This window comes from Cimex lectularius, unplaced genomic scaffold (genome assembly GCF_000648675.2).
Source record: "Cimex lectularius strain Harlan isolate CLEC.00 unplaced genomic scaffold, Clec_2.1 scaffold50, whole genome shotgun sequence".
In the NCBI taxonomy this organism is placed as follows: Eukaryota; Metazoa; Arthropoda; class Insecta; order Hemiptera; family Cimicidae; genus Cimex; species Cimex lectularius.
The window spans coordinates 634,838-650,970 of record NW_019392716.1 but is presented as its reverse complement, the minus strand read 5'-3'; the positions used below and the strand labels follow the sequence as shown (position 1 = coordinate 650,970).

Genomic DNA, 16,133 nt, shown 5'->3' with positions numbered 1-16,133 from the left:
TATAGAAAACACTGCATTACACTGTTGGCGACAGTCTTGCATTAACTTGTATAAACAAAACTTTCTCAACAATAACAGGAACAAATGGCACCACATATACCACTAGGTCTTTCTCTACTCGTGTCCCGCATCTTGGCCCTTAGAAGAGCTTTGCAGATATGGCACCACATATACCTTAAGAATATCTGTCACGTAGGTTTCTGCGACCTATTAAAACGTATAACTCGTATAATTCCGTTTTTGCATCCAAAGAAATTCCCCTCTACATTATACTAAACCACCCTCTTCCTAAGATAAACTGAACGACGTCCATCTGGTGAATAGAGAGAAAGCCTGAAAACATAACATTCCTTAATTATCCTGAGATCCTGTCGGTGTCCCTTGCAGACTCTCCCGACGATGGTCTCTGGTAATCGCTGGACCCGTTGTTGTCCGTCTGGTGTACCATTTCTCCAAGTCTCCTTCTCACTGTTTCAGCACTAACGGACACACTCTCCACAGTTCGAAGTCTTTGAGACGTTTCCGAAACAGTAGAAAAGGCACAGATGTCTGAGTGTGAAGTCTGTCGTCAGCTGGCCTCTTCTGTCTTGGGATCCCGATGCTCGTCTCCGAGTACACCATTCAGTCTCCTGGAACGGCTGAATGCTCGATAACTGTCGTTTTAGACAAATTTAAAACTACCGCAGCTTAACTTTGATTTCTTCTATCCTCAACAAGGGCAATGGCATTGGCAACTTGCTCGCTGATGATGGACATTTTTCTAATAGTTTTGTTTCCTGCCACCAACACAATAGTGAATGAACACATTTTTCAAGGATTTTGCCTTTTAGATGATTTACGTGGTGATTTTAAATCAAATAAAAATTAGGCGATTTTGCCCCACAAAAAACTTTCCATAATTATAATTATGGAATGAGTTTTGAAATATTAAACAAAAAATGGTGACAAAAAATTGTCAACTTAACATATAAATTGAAATTTCAAAGTGCGCCACTTTTTTATGTTGAGCAATGTATCTGTTTCATGTTTTAATTATTTATTCAAATCTAGAATATTTAAGAAGAACTCCCGAATTATGGAAGATTTGCTAAAGTTCTTCAAAAGAACAATTGTCTTGAAGAACTTAGAGAGCGTTAATAAGAAGTTGATTAGATACTTTAAGCAGATAAGTTGAAATAATATTCTTAATTTGAGTTAATGTATTTATTATTTATGTATTTATTAATGTATTTTTTGTGTTGAAATATCAAGTACCAACTTATCGAAGTTTTCTAGACTATTTAGTTTTACATATATTTGAAGTGTAGGGGTAGTTTACTGGCGTAATAACAACAACACTGGTGACTACGTAATTGTGTGAATGTATTTATTTGCGTGAGTGGTTAAGTGTGAATGGACAAGGTCTGTGTAGAACTTGTCGACGACCTACTATCAAACCAATGAATTCATGATTTATAGTGTGGGAATGTTTTTTTTTTTTGTGGAATGTATGAAGGGAGAGCGTCAAGATGAAAATTTAGGTTTGGAGAGGAAATAATTTTACCGTAGTTGTAGGGTTAGGGTATCAGTAGCAAATCGAGAACTCTTGAGACCCACCAACAGATAATTTAAAGAGATTACATTTAAATGTTATGAATGTGTATTTTCATTGATTTAAGACATTTTAATTATGTCTGCAAAGGTTACAATCAAAGCTAAATGTAATAACAAAAATTCGAGATAGACAAAACGTGTTGATCCGGGCATAAAACCATCAATTATTTGTTTATTGTCAATAAAACAAATATTATGCATATATAAAAAAAGATATTTTTATTTTTTTACTATAAAAAAGGAGTAGTGTAAGACAAAAATCATCTTTCCAAGTCAAGTGGCACATTACAAAAGCATTATTTCAGGAATGAAAAATATATTGTACAATTTTTGCTTTGGCATTTAAACAAAGTTGTTCAATGATGATGATCTATATTTAGCTTGCATGAACGTTTTTCCAAAAAATTTAAAAATAAGTTCTTTAGCTGATAAAAATTTGAATATTAAGAGAGGGTGTATTGAATATAAACGATAGAACAAAAAAAATCTATTGTTATATAACTACAAAGGACAGAAGTGTTTCCATTTATTACAATTTGATGTTCTAGTATAATTAAGAGAAAACGGTTGGAATAACAACAACTGAATTTATAAGTGTTTATGTCTTAAATTGAAATAAGATTGTCTAATGATTTATGTTCAGCTTATATACAAGCGATTTCAAAAATTGGATTCATATTTAATAATACACTAAACAGTTATGAAAATTCTTTCAATTAATTAATCTTTTTGTAAGGTATTGGTTGAAATGAAAAAAGTTAATGTCAGGAGCGGGATTCGAACCCACGATCTTCGGCTCAATACACCGCAGCTCTAATCACTTGAGCTATCGTGACAAGTGGTTAGAGCTGCGGTGTATTGAGCCGAAGGTCGTCGGTTCGAATCCCGCTCGTACACTAACTTTTTTCATTTCAACCAATAACTTACATAAAGATTAATTAATTGAAAGAATTTATTTGATCAATCGGACCACGAAATATAATGGAGTTTTGAAAATAATTTTCTGGATTTTGAAATAAAAAGGGTGCTGAACTGAATTTGAAAATGAATCAATCACTTTGTGTATAAACTACAAAGTATGAGATATGTTTCATTTTATTGTCAATCTAGTGGAATTCAGAATGAAATGGCAGGTAAAATAGGAAGTGAATAGAGAAGAATTTATAAATATTCTCAATCATAAGAGAAGCTGGCAAAACCTAGTGAATTATTGAAGATACGCTTATGCTTGTACAAAAGAGTTTGATAATAATAAAATCAGTACATGTCTCTTTGAAAATATACGAATAATCTACATAGTAATGTGTTTGAGGTAAAATATAAATATTTAAGATCGTACTAACTTTATTAATTAATCATATTCTAGCTATTCTTTGCATATCCAATCTCGATAAAAAAAAGCATCGATTCAAGCAATATCAACAATAATAATTATTACGCGAGCAATGATTAAAATTGAGCAACATTTAAGATATAGCTAATGCGTAATTTTAGTTTGGATGAATAAAATGTAGAATTCAGCCTTGGTATTTAGAGCTTAAATTGTTAAGCTGTTTGGTCTACTTTTAAGTAGAATATGGATATTAAATTAATAAACTTTCAGTTCACATTTTCTTGTTAATGGCTTTTTTAACACATATCAAGGTTATAGACAAGAAAACAATTAAATAAAATTCAATAATTTTATAATTAAAGCTTAATGTAGTGAGAAAGTGGAGGTGGAGTAATGAGAAAGAAGTGTAAAAACTCGGAAGCTTTTGTAATTATGACTACCAAGAGAAAGAGAGAAGAAGAAGAAAAAACGGGACTTTATGCTTGCAAATAAAATCGTGGCTGTAAAGAATAAGAGACCCCATAATACAATTTTCCACAGTTCATTAAACAGGGTGGTTACGACAATCTCCTTTCCTTAGCTAGTAAAACACGAATGCACAAAAAAAAGAACATAAAAAGTGAAAAAAGACGCGGAACGCTAGTTCTCCAGTGATTACAAAATATTTTGTCAAGGGAACGGAAGTGAAGGGGAAGTTTCCGGTATCTCATTCAAGGGGTAATATCGTCGAATCGTTAGAAGAAGTCGTGATTGCAAAGTTACGCCGCACCACCCTCATCCCCCAGCCGCTCACTCCTTCGCCCTGGGCCGCTCTCTCTCCTCTTGTTGCATATTTCTCCACCAAGTAATAAATTCGGTGAAAGGGACAGGTTCTTCTCATGAATATATTCTTCACATTAACCCTCTTCTCCACCCCCCACGAATCTCGTAGTTAATGCTATATTTCATTGATTTCCGAGTCGTTTATTTTTTCCCCTGCATGACTACACAAGGGAAAAATATTAAAGGGGCAAATATAGCTCGATGCATATTCGTGTATCATGTTGCAAGGTTTAAGCGGGAAAGTGAGATAAACTCCGGTGAAAACTCGGTTCAATTACGTCGTTTATCCTATTCAAAATTTCTAAACTCTATCTGGCCAGGTGAGAATAAATTGTTGGGCCCACTTACGTCGTTTTGATGTGAACTTTTAATAAATGCAGGAAAAAGCTTTACAGCACTTTCCTTTTTAAAAAAGGACTTTTCGTGACATTTTAGTCACGAAATGTTAGAAAGGTTAGAAGTTACTCTTTTCAAGCAGTAAGTTTTAACCAACAACGTTTATTAGCAGTCTGTATTATGAAGACTACTCTGATGAAATGAAGTCTTAAATAAACAGTTACAATAAATAATTATAAATTTTTTTATCCCATTGTTCTCAATTCTATAATTAAATTTATTCAGATTGTCCAAAAACGTTACTATGTTTCCAATCTCTCAAACTACAATGACAATGAATATTGCTTTCGGCAAATAATTGATCTGTTACTGTCTCTTGAAGGTCCGTTTAGATTTTTGAACCACATTTAACCCTTCTGTGTAAGCCCAAAGTACACTATCCCATCCTGACAATCCTCCATGTTAAATCAATGGTTTCAAAAGCTCTATAATCTTCCGTTCAGTACTAGATGAGGTGGTTTTTCATATATGATCGTGAGATGCAGAGTTGGCCATAGCGTAAAGGTGGTAACTGGGTGAAATTTAAAAATCATGAGCTTACTTTTAGATGGGTTCTATTATCTACCCTGATAGCCACAACACGCGATCACAGCTCTCTTGAAGTAAGATCAAATATAGTATGAGACTGCATTAGTGCACTGGAAGAGAATAGGCACAGTGAACAAATTTCCTCTTATGTCGGACGCAGGCAAATAATGATCAAGAAGGGGGTGATAGAACACCTATGGAAGAGTCCTCAGAAACACAAAATCCTGTTAAAACTGACATAAATGAATCAACTTGAACAAAACTCAGGAAGAAGACTCTACCAGTCTCATACTTACTGTTAATACAAAACCGGAAAAAAAAAACTCAGGAGAATTTTGAAAATATTGGGAGTTGCAGAAAGTAAGCTGGAATGGTTTTCCTAGATAAGGAAACAACACGTTTCAACCGATTTGTTTGGTCTATGAATTTGCTTCCAACCCTTGCTATTGAAAGTTATAGATTGGTATGTTGCCTTTGATGTGCAGTGGGCTAGAATCTATCCTTCAGAGGCGAATTCTAACTTGAAAATGATCTAGACCTAGTCACTTCTCTCGGAGACTAATACCTCCAGCTGCTGAAGTGTCCCCAGAAGTACCAGTAGGACCAAAAACCTGTTAAAACTGACATAAATAATCTCGCTTGAAGAACACCCAGAGGCAGAAGACTTTACCAGTCCTAGAATTACTACACAACTGTTAAAACAAAACGGTTAAAAACTCGGGAGAAATTAGAAAATATTGGGAGTGGCAGAAAGTAGCCCGTGAATGGTTTGCCAAGATGAGGAAACTACTCGTTCCAACCAATTTTTTTGGTCTATGAATTTCCGTCCAACCCTTGCTATTGAAAGTAGGTTGATATGTTGCCCACAACTTCTTTGATGTGCAGAGGCTAGGATATCTCTCCAGAGGCGAATTCTAACTCGAAAATGATCTCGACCTAATCACTTCTCTCGAAGAGTAATAGCTCCAGGTGCTGAAGTAGGCCATTTATGGAAATTGCGCTTGCGGAGGTGGAGGTTTTGTACTATAAACTTCGATAGACTAGCTTTTTAGGATAGGCGTAGTTTCTAATGATACTGCCAACAAATTGATGTGGCTTGCTGTCTGGGAATGATCTATGCTACTGTTTAGTTCTTATCATGAAGTTTTACATATAACTGAGAACTCGAGGTTATTGAGGGTTATAAAAAGTACCAAACTACATAGTGTGCCATTATCTATATGTGGAAGAACTTAATAGATGTAGTGATATTAAAGTCGATTCTATTAAACTTTTTTATCTTTATATACGGGTTTAAACCTATTTCGTCAAAAGGTGTAGGGTTTTCTTTTAAATTGACAAGTTAATTGGGTTCATTTATTTTTTGTTTGTTGGAAGGGCTACGTTAGGGTATAAAGAAGAACAATCTCCAGCCGTTAATCCGAGAATAGGGACGTGGAATCAAAAGAGGGAGGATAAGCGATAATATGGAGGAGATGGTGGATGGGCGGAATTAAAGAAAGAACAGAAAGGTAGAGGTAAGCGGCTCAAACTCTTCAATAATAAACCCAGTGGATCCATTAGAGCCTGTTAAGAAGTCCCCCTCCCCCGGGCTTTTCTACTAACCGACCCTCAAAAATCCCTGAATAATTCAACACGCCTCGTGTATTTAAAACCGAGTTATTGTGTCCCTTTTTACGAATTCATGCCCACTTGAAAAGTTATCACACTGGGCCTAGATTCTCGGAGAATGCATAGTTATCTTTTAAACGATTAAATCGCGAGGGGCGGCACAGGCGGCGGGGCGAATTTCCGCCGAGTTTCTCAACTGAAATTAGTTTCGGTCTTATTGGGGTGGAGGCAGTTAGTGAGGAACCCGGTGAAATTAAGCCACCACGCAGGCTCAACTGCTTTATTTATTAACAACTGAATTTTCTGTAACAGTTTTTTTATTGTTCCCTATTCCATAATTATAGGGCTATCGAGCGGAAAAGGCTAGGCAATTTTACAATTATCATATCGACTTATCTCTCGACTGTTATCAAAACCAATTGTCTTCGCAACGCTTAGCAATTTACATACAGAGTATTAAAAAACGAAAACTCAATGTTTTTCTAGTTCAAGTTATTCTTGTAAGTAGAATTGTTAAATTTCTCAGAGCCGTTGAAACGAATAGAATAGGTTTTTAAAAATATTTTAAATATTTGCTTAGATCGTAGACTACATAATTTTATATTGTATTTGTATATGTTGGATAAGAAAATATAATGGAATTATAAGACAAGTTTCACCCAAAAAACAATTTTATACTAGAGAATACGCTGTGCTGCACAAACCAATTTCTGATTAATCGTATCTGGAATATAATAACATTCGAGACACACGATAACATCATATATCGATTATGGATATTCTGTTTTCGCTATCCTATGTTAAAAACTTTTGTGTTTGTAGGTTTTTATTAGTCGTACATTTTGTGTGGTATCGAAACAAAAACAAAGAAAATCTTATACTGATTTGGAAGAGGGTAGGACCACTCATGATATATTTAAGAATTAACTAGTTCAAAGTTTTCTCCCTAGAAAAACATCTCAATCTTTACTTCAATGACTTATACTTACTTAACTCAGTAGAAAAAGTCATCTGCTTTGACGGAGTAATTTTTTAAATTTTTTTATTGCTATCTGTACAAAGTAAATATACATTGAACAGGTACTAAAGATAATTACAGATCTGTCAGATCAGGAGACAATGCTGGAACTCTCTTTTATTTAGTTGGGAGGGTCATAGGAGGACACGGGCCATAGTCGTGTAAACGGAGGATTATAAAGGTGGCACGTTAAAGCAATAGTTGGGGCTAGTGGCTTAGGGTGGAGGAACAGGTAAGAATGGAAATTGAGAAAGTGTGTTCGAATCAGATCCTCCACGAATGCTATTTTATGGTCTTTATGGATCTTTGGATTGGAGAGGTAGTAGGGAGCGTTGAGGAACTTTGGATTGAAAGGATTGTGTTTTGTATGTGGTTAGTTTGTTGTGCATGCTTAGTGTTGATTTTGGCCCCAGTAGGTGTCTGAGTTGTTAAGTTCTTGTCGTTTTAATCTTTTTTGTAGGTTCCATTTAAGTCTGCTATCTGACTAAAGACGAAGGTAGCGGACTTCATTGGATGGTGGTATGACCTTGTTGTCCACTGGTGGGCAGGTCTTACATTTGAGCGTAAAGTTGTACGGTTTTTGCTTGTTCAACCTGATCCCTCTCCGAATATGAGTAGGCTAGGATGGAGAGTACAGATAAGATTGCGGTGTCGTCCGGATAGGTTGTGAGTTGTTGTTGTAGGTAAGTGAGAAATGTAGCGAATTGGATCTAGTATAATTTTTTCTGTGATCTGATTGGCGTGATGGGCGAAAAATCTGTGAAGATTCTCAATTTAAACCATCGATCCGAGAGAAAGGACTTCAGAATATGGTAGTAGGTGTGAGGGAGTACACGTTTTAACTTTAGTAGTAAAAAATGGTCTGCATACTGCCTATTATTGTTATTTTGGTACAAATTACACACTAATACTCATAACGAATAAATCAACATTTTATTTCGATTGGGAACCGCAGTAGCCGAGTGATTAGAGCGGTCATGGGTTCGATTTCCCATGACCCTCCTGGAAATTTTGACCCATCTCTTCTACCATAAAAAATGAAACAACAAACCTTCAAGCTTACCTAACGTGGTTAACATGACTACATAAAAAATGTCTACATTCAAATATTTCTGTAAACTGCATCTTGAACAAACCAATACATTTGGAACTCATAACTCCCTATTTTTGCTAACGAATTGTTTAAAATATCCGCCCCCCCCCCAACCAAGAGATTTATTTTTTAAATTGCAAAGATGTAGCTTAGCCTTTACAATTGAAATGTCTTTATAATCAAAATAATAAATCAATACGACCTCCTGCCCAGGGTGGGGACCGTTTTAAAGATAGTATTTCTCGTTTTCTCTGATTGGAAAATATCGGATTCAAAGGGCATTCAGCATTCGTGGGATGAGCCCGGAGTGAAAAATCATTACTGACGTCCTCATCAGGAGAACAAAACGGGCGTCGGATTGCAGGAACAATACCAATTGTGACAAACATATTCAATCTGAATTTGCATGAACCTAACTCTGTGCTTGGTCTAATTTACAACTTTAATAATAACATTTCTACCCGTCGTTGAAAGAAGATTTCGTTTATAATTTCTTTTTATATAAACTGCGGCCATTAGTTTATAGAAAATTCAACATGTTAATTACATACCATAATAATTCGGAAAGCTAAATGACGTAACAAAGAAACACAAGCGCTTCCTATTTCTCGTAAAAACATTCAGATTTATTTTGTTAAAAATAATTTAGTAAACGTTCTTATATTCGGTTTTCTGATATTGATCCTCTAATTATTTTTTCCGAGAGATTTTTCCAAATTTCTAGATTCGTTATCATTCAAAATCTCTGTTGCTAGAAGCTGCAAATAATTATCATTTCTGCTATACCTCACATTAAAATTAATCAAGGATAGGGGTAGGGATAAAAGAGAGAACCACAAGGCCGGTAAACTGTATCAATGCATTGCGAAACAGCCAAAAAATGTAAATGTCACTGCATACTGAATAATTTACTGATTAAATATAACTATGTTTTATAGAAATGTAAGCCTGTAGAGAGCCAGATATGGCTAGAAGCAGCAAAAAAGAAAAAAAAGGCACAGACGGTTTAAATATAACTATAAGCATACACATTTATTACTTTTTTAATATATCAGCCAGCAGTAAATTATGGAAAAATTATTTTTCACAAAAAAGGCAGCTTATTTAAGAAACTTTGTAACAGTTATAACTCTGGCATGACGTTAGCTAGAAATTATAAGATCCGGACTTGAAGCCCACTTTATGCACACTTTATTTTATATTAATTTATCCAAATTCCATCTTGATGCATAGGAGGGCTAAATATGAAATTTTATTTATTAAGCAGAAACACTTATTCATCAAAAAGTCTTCACAATTTTCAAGTTATTATTTCAAAATGGTAATAAACAGAATTAAATTATTTCAAGATTGATCATCAATCATCACGAATCCGCCCTAGAAAAGTATTCTTTCACTCTACCGCCCCATGGGAGATTCCGACGCTCTGCCGTTCCGGGTTGAGAGGAAAGTTTGTCAATTAGGAAATAGGTTTTGCGAGCTGCGAGCAGAAGATCCGGAGAGAAAAGTGTTACCTTTAGACCAACATTTATCAGTTGGGACAGGGGCGGAGAAGAGTTGTGGGACAATGAAATAAACCCAGTTCCCCCGGCTGTCATAGCCAGGGAACTAACTCCTTTGGGGGGCAAGAACAAAGCATCCTGTCATCAGTTTTTCGTTATTCAGCCCGGGTGTGAGAGACCTAGGAGCAACAAGTTCAGAAGGGCACGCGAGGCGTGCTGTTCGCCAAAATAGCAGATCCTCCGCCTCTTGAAACCCAGCCCACGTACAAGACTGACATCGATTTTAACGGCCCCTTCCGCCATTAGAATCATTATCTCGTAAACTCCGAACTGAAATGAATTAATTACGAGCTGTTTCGTTTGCATTACCCCCTCAAAATGGGATCTTAGAGCAATAGAATTCAAATCTCAATTTGTTCCAAATTCAAAACGTTTCGATTTTACATTATATAAGGGACGACAAAAACGATGAAATCTAGACAATAAGATTTCAAGAAATCCTTTTCGATATTTTAACAATAATAATATCTGAGCATCCTTTCACGATGTTTTCAGGTACTGAAACTTAAAGCCTCATATATGATAATGATCAGCTAACAAACATAAACTCGGGCCTAGTCAAACTTTATAATTATAATATTGTTTAACTCAGACCCACAGATCCAAAAAGTTATTAAATTAATTATAATTACTCATCCACTCAGGTTTGTCGCTTTAATTCTATATTGAAAATAGTTGAAACTTATGTCTATACTTGAGCCGTAAATTAACGGTAATTTAACCTTAGTTTTTATAATTTCATTTAATATTTACAGCATTCATCACAGCAATGTTATAAACCATTTCTAACATATCCATTAAGTTCAATGTGATTATATTTGCCATCATCACACTATACGTTACAAATGTGTTTTTTTGAGGAAAATAAATTAGGTTCACCGGACGAATTTGAATTATTAACGCTGGTCTTAAAGGATCTGAAAAGGAGATAAATGGACACAGTTGTGTCAGCTCTTTGTCCTGTATAAGCCCTTGTCTATTCAACAGGAAAATAATACAGTTTGTGATTAATTTCAGTGAAATTGTCTGCTAATTAACCCGCCCATTACTAATTACTTGAAGAGTAATGTATAACGTACAATTCATTGTTTTTCATAAAAAAATTATATGTTAAGTAGACTCGTGCTTAATATAAAAAACTGGAGAGGGTGCAGACCAGAAACTCTGCTCTGGATACCCATGAAGATGGTGAGACCTATTCTTACATATGACGCAATAGCCTGGGACCTATAGTATGGTATGGTATGGTGAATGATACTAGGAAGCAGGGTTTGTACTTCCAGGCATTGCAGCCTTCTGGCTTATTGTACCTTCCTAGTTCCTTAGTTCAGTGCTATAGACGCTATCCTTCTCCTTAGAAGTATCAGGTCACTGATTGTCGCTGCTACAATTTCATCCCCTAAGATTTTTTCGTAGGTTAGGTTGAATCTCAATTAAGTTGTTGCTTCGCAGTCGAAGATGATATGGGTGGCTGTTTCCTCCTCCTCATTACATAATCTGCAGATGGGATCTTCATTGTATATGCCCATGTTATGTAGACGTTTTTTCAGATGCCAGTGACCGGTTAGTAGTGCTATCACTCCTCTGAGTTTAGCTCTCTCCAAATGCAGCAGTGAATTTGCCAGTCTTGGTGAGGGTTGTTTCATCATACGTTTACTGTGTCTAGCACCGCTAGAGTTTAGCCACTTCTTCTTTTGTTTTATTGGATCCATTCTGCGATGGATTCTATATTTATTTTTGTTATCCCAAGTATAAGTTCGGGGCCTATGTATGGTCTAGCAGATCCTCCTCTGGCCAGTCAGTCTGCCTTTCTGTTACCCAAAATTCCTCTGTCCCCTGGCACCCAAGATATCAGGTTTTGGAAAATAACAAAGTTTGATTAATTTCAGTAAAATTATCTACTAATTAACCTGTGCATTACTAATTACTTGGAGGGTAAAGTATAACGTACAATTCATTGTTTCCCATAAAAAAATAATATGGTAAGTAGACTCGAGCATTAATAGGAAAAACTGGAGGAGTTGCGAGAAACTCTGCTCTGGATGTACACCATGATGGTGAGACCTATTCTCACGTATGACACCTGGGACGATACAGTAAAACAGATAACAAAAAACAAACCAGAATTCACGAAAATTGAGAAACTCACATGCGTTTACATTACGGGAACAATGGGATCGTCCAAGAACTGGCAAAATATTTGGATTAGCCACTCTCTACCATGGGTAACAAGGCCAGCACAGAATACAATTGTTAACATCATCAAAGAGAAATCTTTAAAATGTAGGAATATTCGATAGTTATGGCCCCAAGAGACGACATGATCAAGATATTTGAATTTAAGCAAAATTTCCAAACATATTTAAGTAGCAAAAAAAGGAAACAGGGAGAAATCGAGAATGGCACCATCTGTAGGTACACTGACGAAGCTAAAACGCAGGAAGGACATGGGCAGGAGTATTACATGCTGGGAAAACCCATAGGAAAATACACTACTATCTTCTAGGCTGAAATACGTGCAACCAGAGATGTACCCTTGTTTTACGATGTTTGTTCAATTTGAACCAAGGGTAGAAAAACAAGAATAGCTGTCATGTTAGACAGCCGAGTAGCTTTCAACGTTACATCATTAGCTCAAAAATGTGCTAAATTACAAAACTAAACTAAATAGATTAGGTATGAAAAATAAAATTACTATTTGCTGAGATATGTGGGGGTAGAAGGGAGGAGAACGTACGCTCTTGCCATACCGCTGATAGGTCCTGAGCCGTTCTTTGGCATACACTATCAATGAGTACCTTTCGCAAATGAACAAAATAAAAGTGGTGACAGTGGAATTCACAATTCACTCATTTGACATAAACAATCCAAGAACTTTCTATCAAATTTTGGAAGGAACGAAACAACAGCATACTGCAAACTGACTTGACATCTGATGAAGATTGGTATAACCTAACACGAGCAGATTCTGCAAAAAAGCAGAGGATACACCGACACCCCTACTAACAAACTGTGACGCCACATTTGCTCGGAGAAGGAAGTGCATAATCATAAAAGAACTTCAACCACTGAAACTAGGCCTCCTAATCAAATTTCTTGATAAAGTAGAACTCAAACGCGTGACAGCACAGTACAGGGGACCTCATACAGGCGCAGTATATTACCCCACATCTACGCCATGTTAAGTAGAAAGAAATGCTATTCTATAATCGACATATTGATATCAATAACACAACGTAATAAATTTATCAATTCAAATTATCATATAAATTTTCGAGAGATTAACTCTGAAAAGCTTATTGGAGCTACGTGAGAGTTGGGAATTAGGACAACATTTCTACATACTGTAAATATTCGACTCTTCTTAATTCTTATATGTGTTTATGTTTTGAAACCATAAAAAGGTTCGCTCTAAATTCAGAAATGTATTCACGTAGCTATCTTTTTTAAGCTATCTTTTGTGTAAACCTTTTTCTTGGAAAAAGGAGACAACTATAAGTTTGCTATTTAGTGAAATATTTTTAGTTCAGGAACTTTGTAAATCGTCGGTTCTCGTTTGATAGTTTATCTATCATATCCAGACGTTTTTAAGGGAAGTAAGAAAGAACTTTAGGTCTGAAACACTAAGAAAACATTTTCCTTGAGATGTTCCGTCTCTTCTTTCAGACCAACAAAATGGTATACCAGTCAAACGGTACAGTCGAACAAACACTACCAGGGTGATTTGAAATGTAGATACGATGGAATAGGGACAGAGTTTTGTTTTAAAAAAGAAAACCTGTAAACACAGTCTAATAGGAATAAAAAGCGTAAAAAATTTAGATCACTTGGAAGATATTAAAATTTTTACTATCGTGCTGATCAAAGATATAAATATATATTTTTTAACGCAGATATTATTTAGACGAGTTTAGCGCAGGTTGCATGATGAAAGAGGGACCGAAAGCCAGAGGGTTGGTGGGTTGGGACATGACTCAATAGTCATCAAGTTAATGAGGTAGAGAGGTTGGAAATGACAACCTTTCATCAGCCTTGGGCAAACAATTACATTAACTTGTACGCGTAAATGCGAACGAGTCTTATCTCCGAGACATTCACAAGGACCTGTTAATGGAGTTCACTTGTAATTAACCCATAACTGTGTACATGATTTACATTCAACGCCTGGCACCGCTTGCTTGCATTTGAATTTAAAATGACGTAGCCCGATTTCACACGCATTTTGTCTGTGGGAACGTATTTTCACTGCCTAGCCCATCGCTAACTTTGCCCGACTGGGTCCGAGTTGGAAATTTCATAATGGATTGTTTCAACCGAATTCGTTCAATTTCAATTTTCGCTTACTGACAACCTTTATTTTGACAATTTTTTCCACATCGCCGTGACGGAGTTGATGATAATAAGTCAATCTAAACGATGTTTAATTTTCGAAGAAAAATAGGGTAACATCCTGTTTCTTAAATTAATTACATGAAATCATAAAATTCACTATAAAGCTATAACCTGTACTTTTATAGGCTCGGACCAGTTTTCTAAAGAACGTAGCTTGGTTGCCTCACCCTCCTCAATTTGTTTTAAAACCGTGTCCACTGATCCAGCAAACTTAAGCACGAGCGGTGACGATCAAACTACAACGAGTTTTATCAACTTTTGCTATATGAAACTTATCTTTAAAAAGTCAACAAACTCACCACTGTAATTTGTGTATGGCTATGTATAGCATGGCTTAATGCTGTACTCTTTGTAAGTTTTTCTAAGGAGAAAAATAAGAACCGGGATTTGGTATCTAAAAACTGTTAGCTTAAAATATAACCTATATTTTTTCTAGGGATTGGGTTAAAAGGGGTGGCTACAGGTCTTCTGCACCTCAATCTGAATGGATCTACTGTGCCCCTCTATTTTTTTTATAACTCACTGGGTAGCTTCACGTCCTTAATCAATCTCCATAGCCGTGGTAGCGGCTACTCAGTGTATTATTTTGTTTTTTGACTTTTCCTCTCCTACTTGCATGATTGCTCTTACAAAGACCTTCACAGGTGTATATTTCATGCCTTAGGTATTGTTCCACCAAACCAAGAGTCCATTTAAGCATTTATTTTTGGAAGTATCCTCTTTTGTGGCAAGATACTAGGGCGAACCGTAGGGTTACCTTTGGAAGGTTAACAAAAGAATACTGTTGGCGGATGTTTCGCTTCGCCTTGCTCATCTATCCAGAAAAAAAGTTGAATACCAAACGCGTTATGCCAGATCAAATCGTGAACAGGCAAGGATGATCATAAACAACGAAAGTACAAAACCCTAACATAATTTTAGAAGCTAGTGCATGATAAAAAGGCAAACCGATAATTTTAACTCTTATTTACGTAAGATTCTGCCACGTAATGAAACACAAATAAGGGTGTAGGTCGGTTGGTATCTTGCATTATTCCGCTTATATGCCTGATCACCTTCTGAAAAATATCAAAATGCCAAAACGTCTTTTGACTGGCCACACTACGAGTGAACTACTACCGCGATCAGAACGTGATCTGTATTTTTTTTTAAGTTGAAATATTCAACACTGAAAATAGCGAAAAGACAAAACTCTAAATGGGTTAGAAAAAATACTTAGATTGGCTGATGTTTCGTTGTCTCTCGTGCCTCGTCCCGCTTGTAACACTATAAAAACGGAAATAAACGATTTATTCTCGTTCTAATGTTAGATTCATTAGAAATAATTGATATTATTATGGTTCTGCAATTGGTATTGATTTAAACTATCACATGCTGAATTAAAAGCAAGGCCTTATGTCGGTTATTGCCTTGTTAACTCTGTTTCCCCTTTTGCCCTGAATGACGAGCAAATGCTTAAGAAATACCGAAACGCCTTCTGACAGACCAGCAAAGAAAATACTTAGTCCAAAGTGGTAAAATGATGAATAATTTAAAGCATAACTTTCATCAAATATTTATTTATATAACTGTCTATACATATATCTATCTATCTCTTGGTACAACCTACTTCACTATAGCTTGGCTATAATCGTATATCCGAATGATTTTGTAAAAAAAAAATATTTCATACATATACTCCTATGTACTTATTTTTGGAAAAATTTCAGAAAAGCTCTTATTAAAAGGAATTCTTGTAATCCTAAATTCTCAAAATACCCATCTTGATTTTTGCTATCGCCGCTT

General features: G+C 35.7%; 1 protein-coding gene across 14 annotated transcripts in view; it reads right to left on the bottom strand.

Moving 5' to 3' along the window:
• Positions 1-16,133, bottom strand: part of LOC106664325 (CUGBP Elav-like family member 4) — a 483,670-nt gene that overhangs the window by 115,058 nt on the left and 352,479 nt on the right. The window lies entirely within an intron of this gene.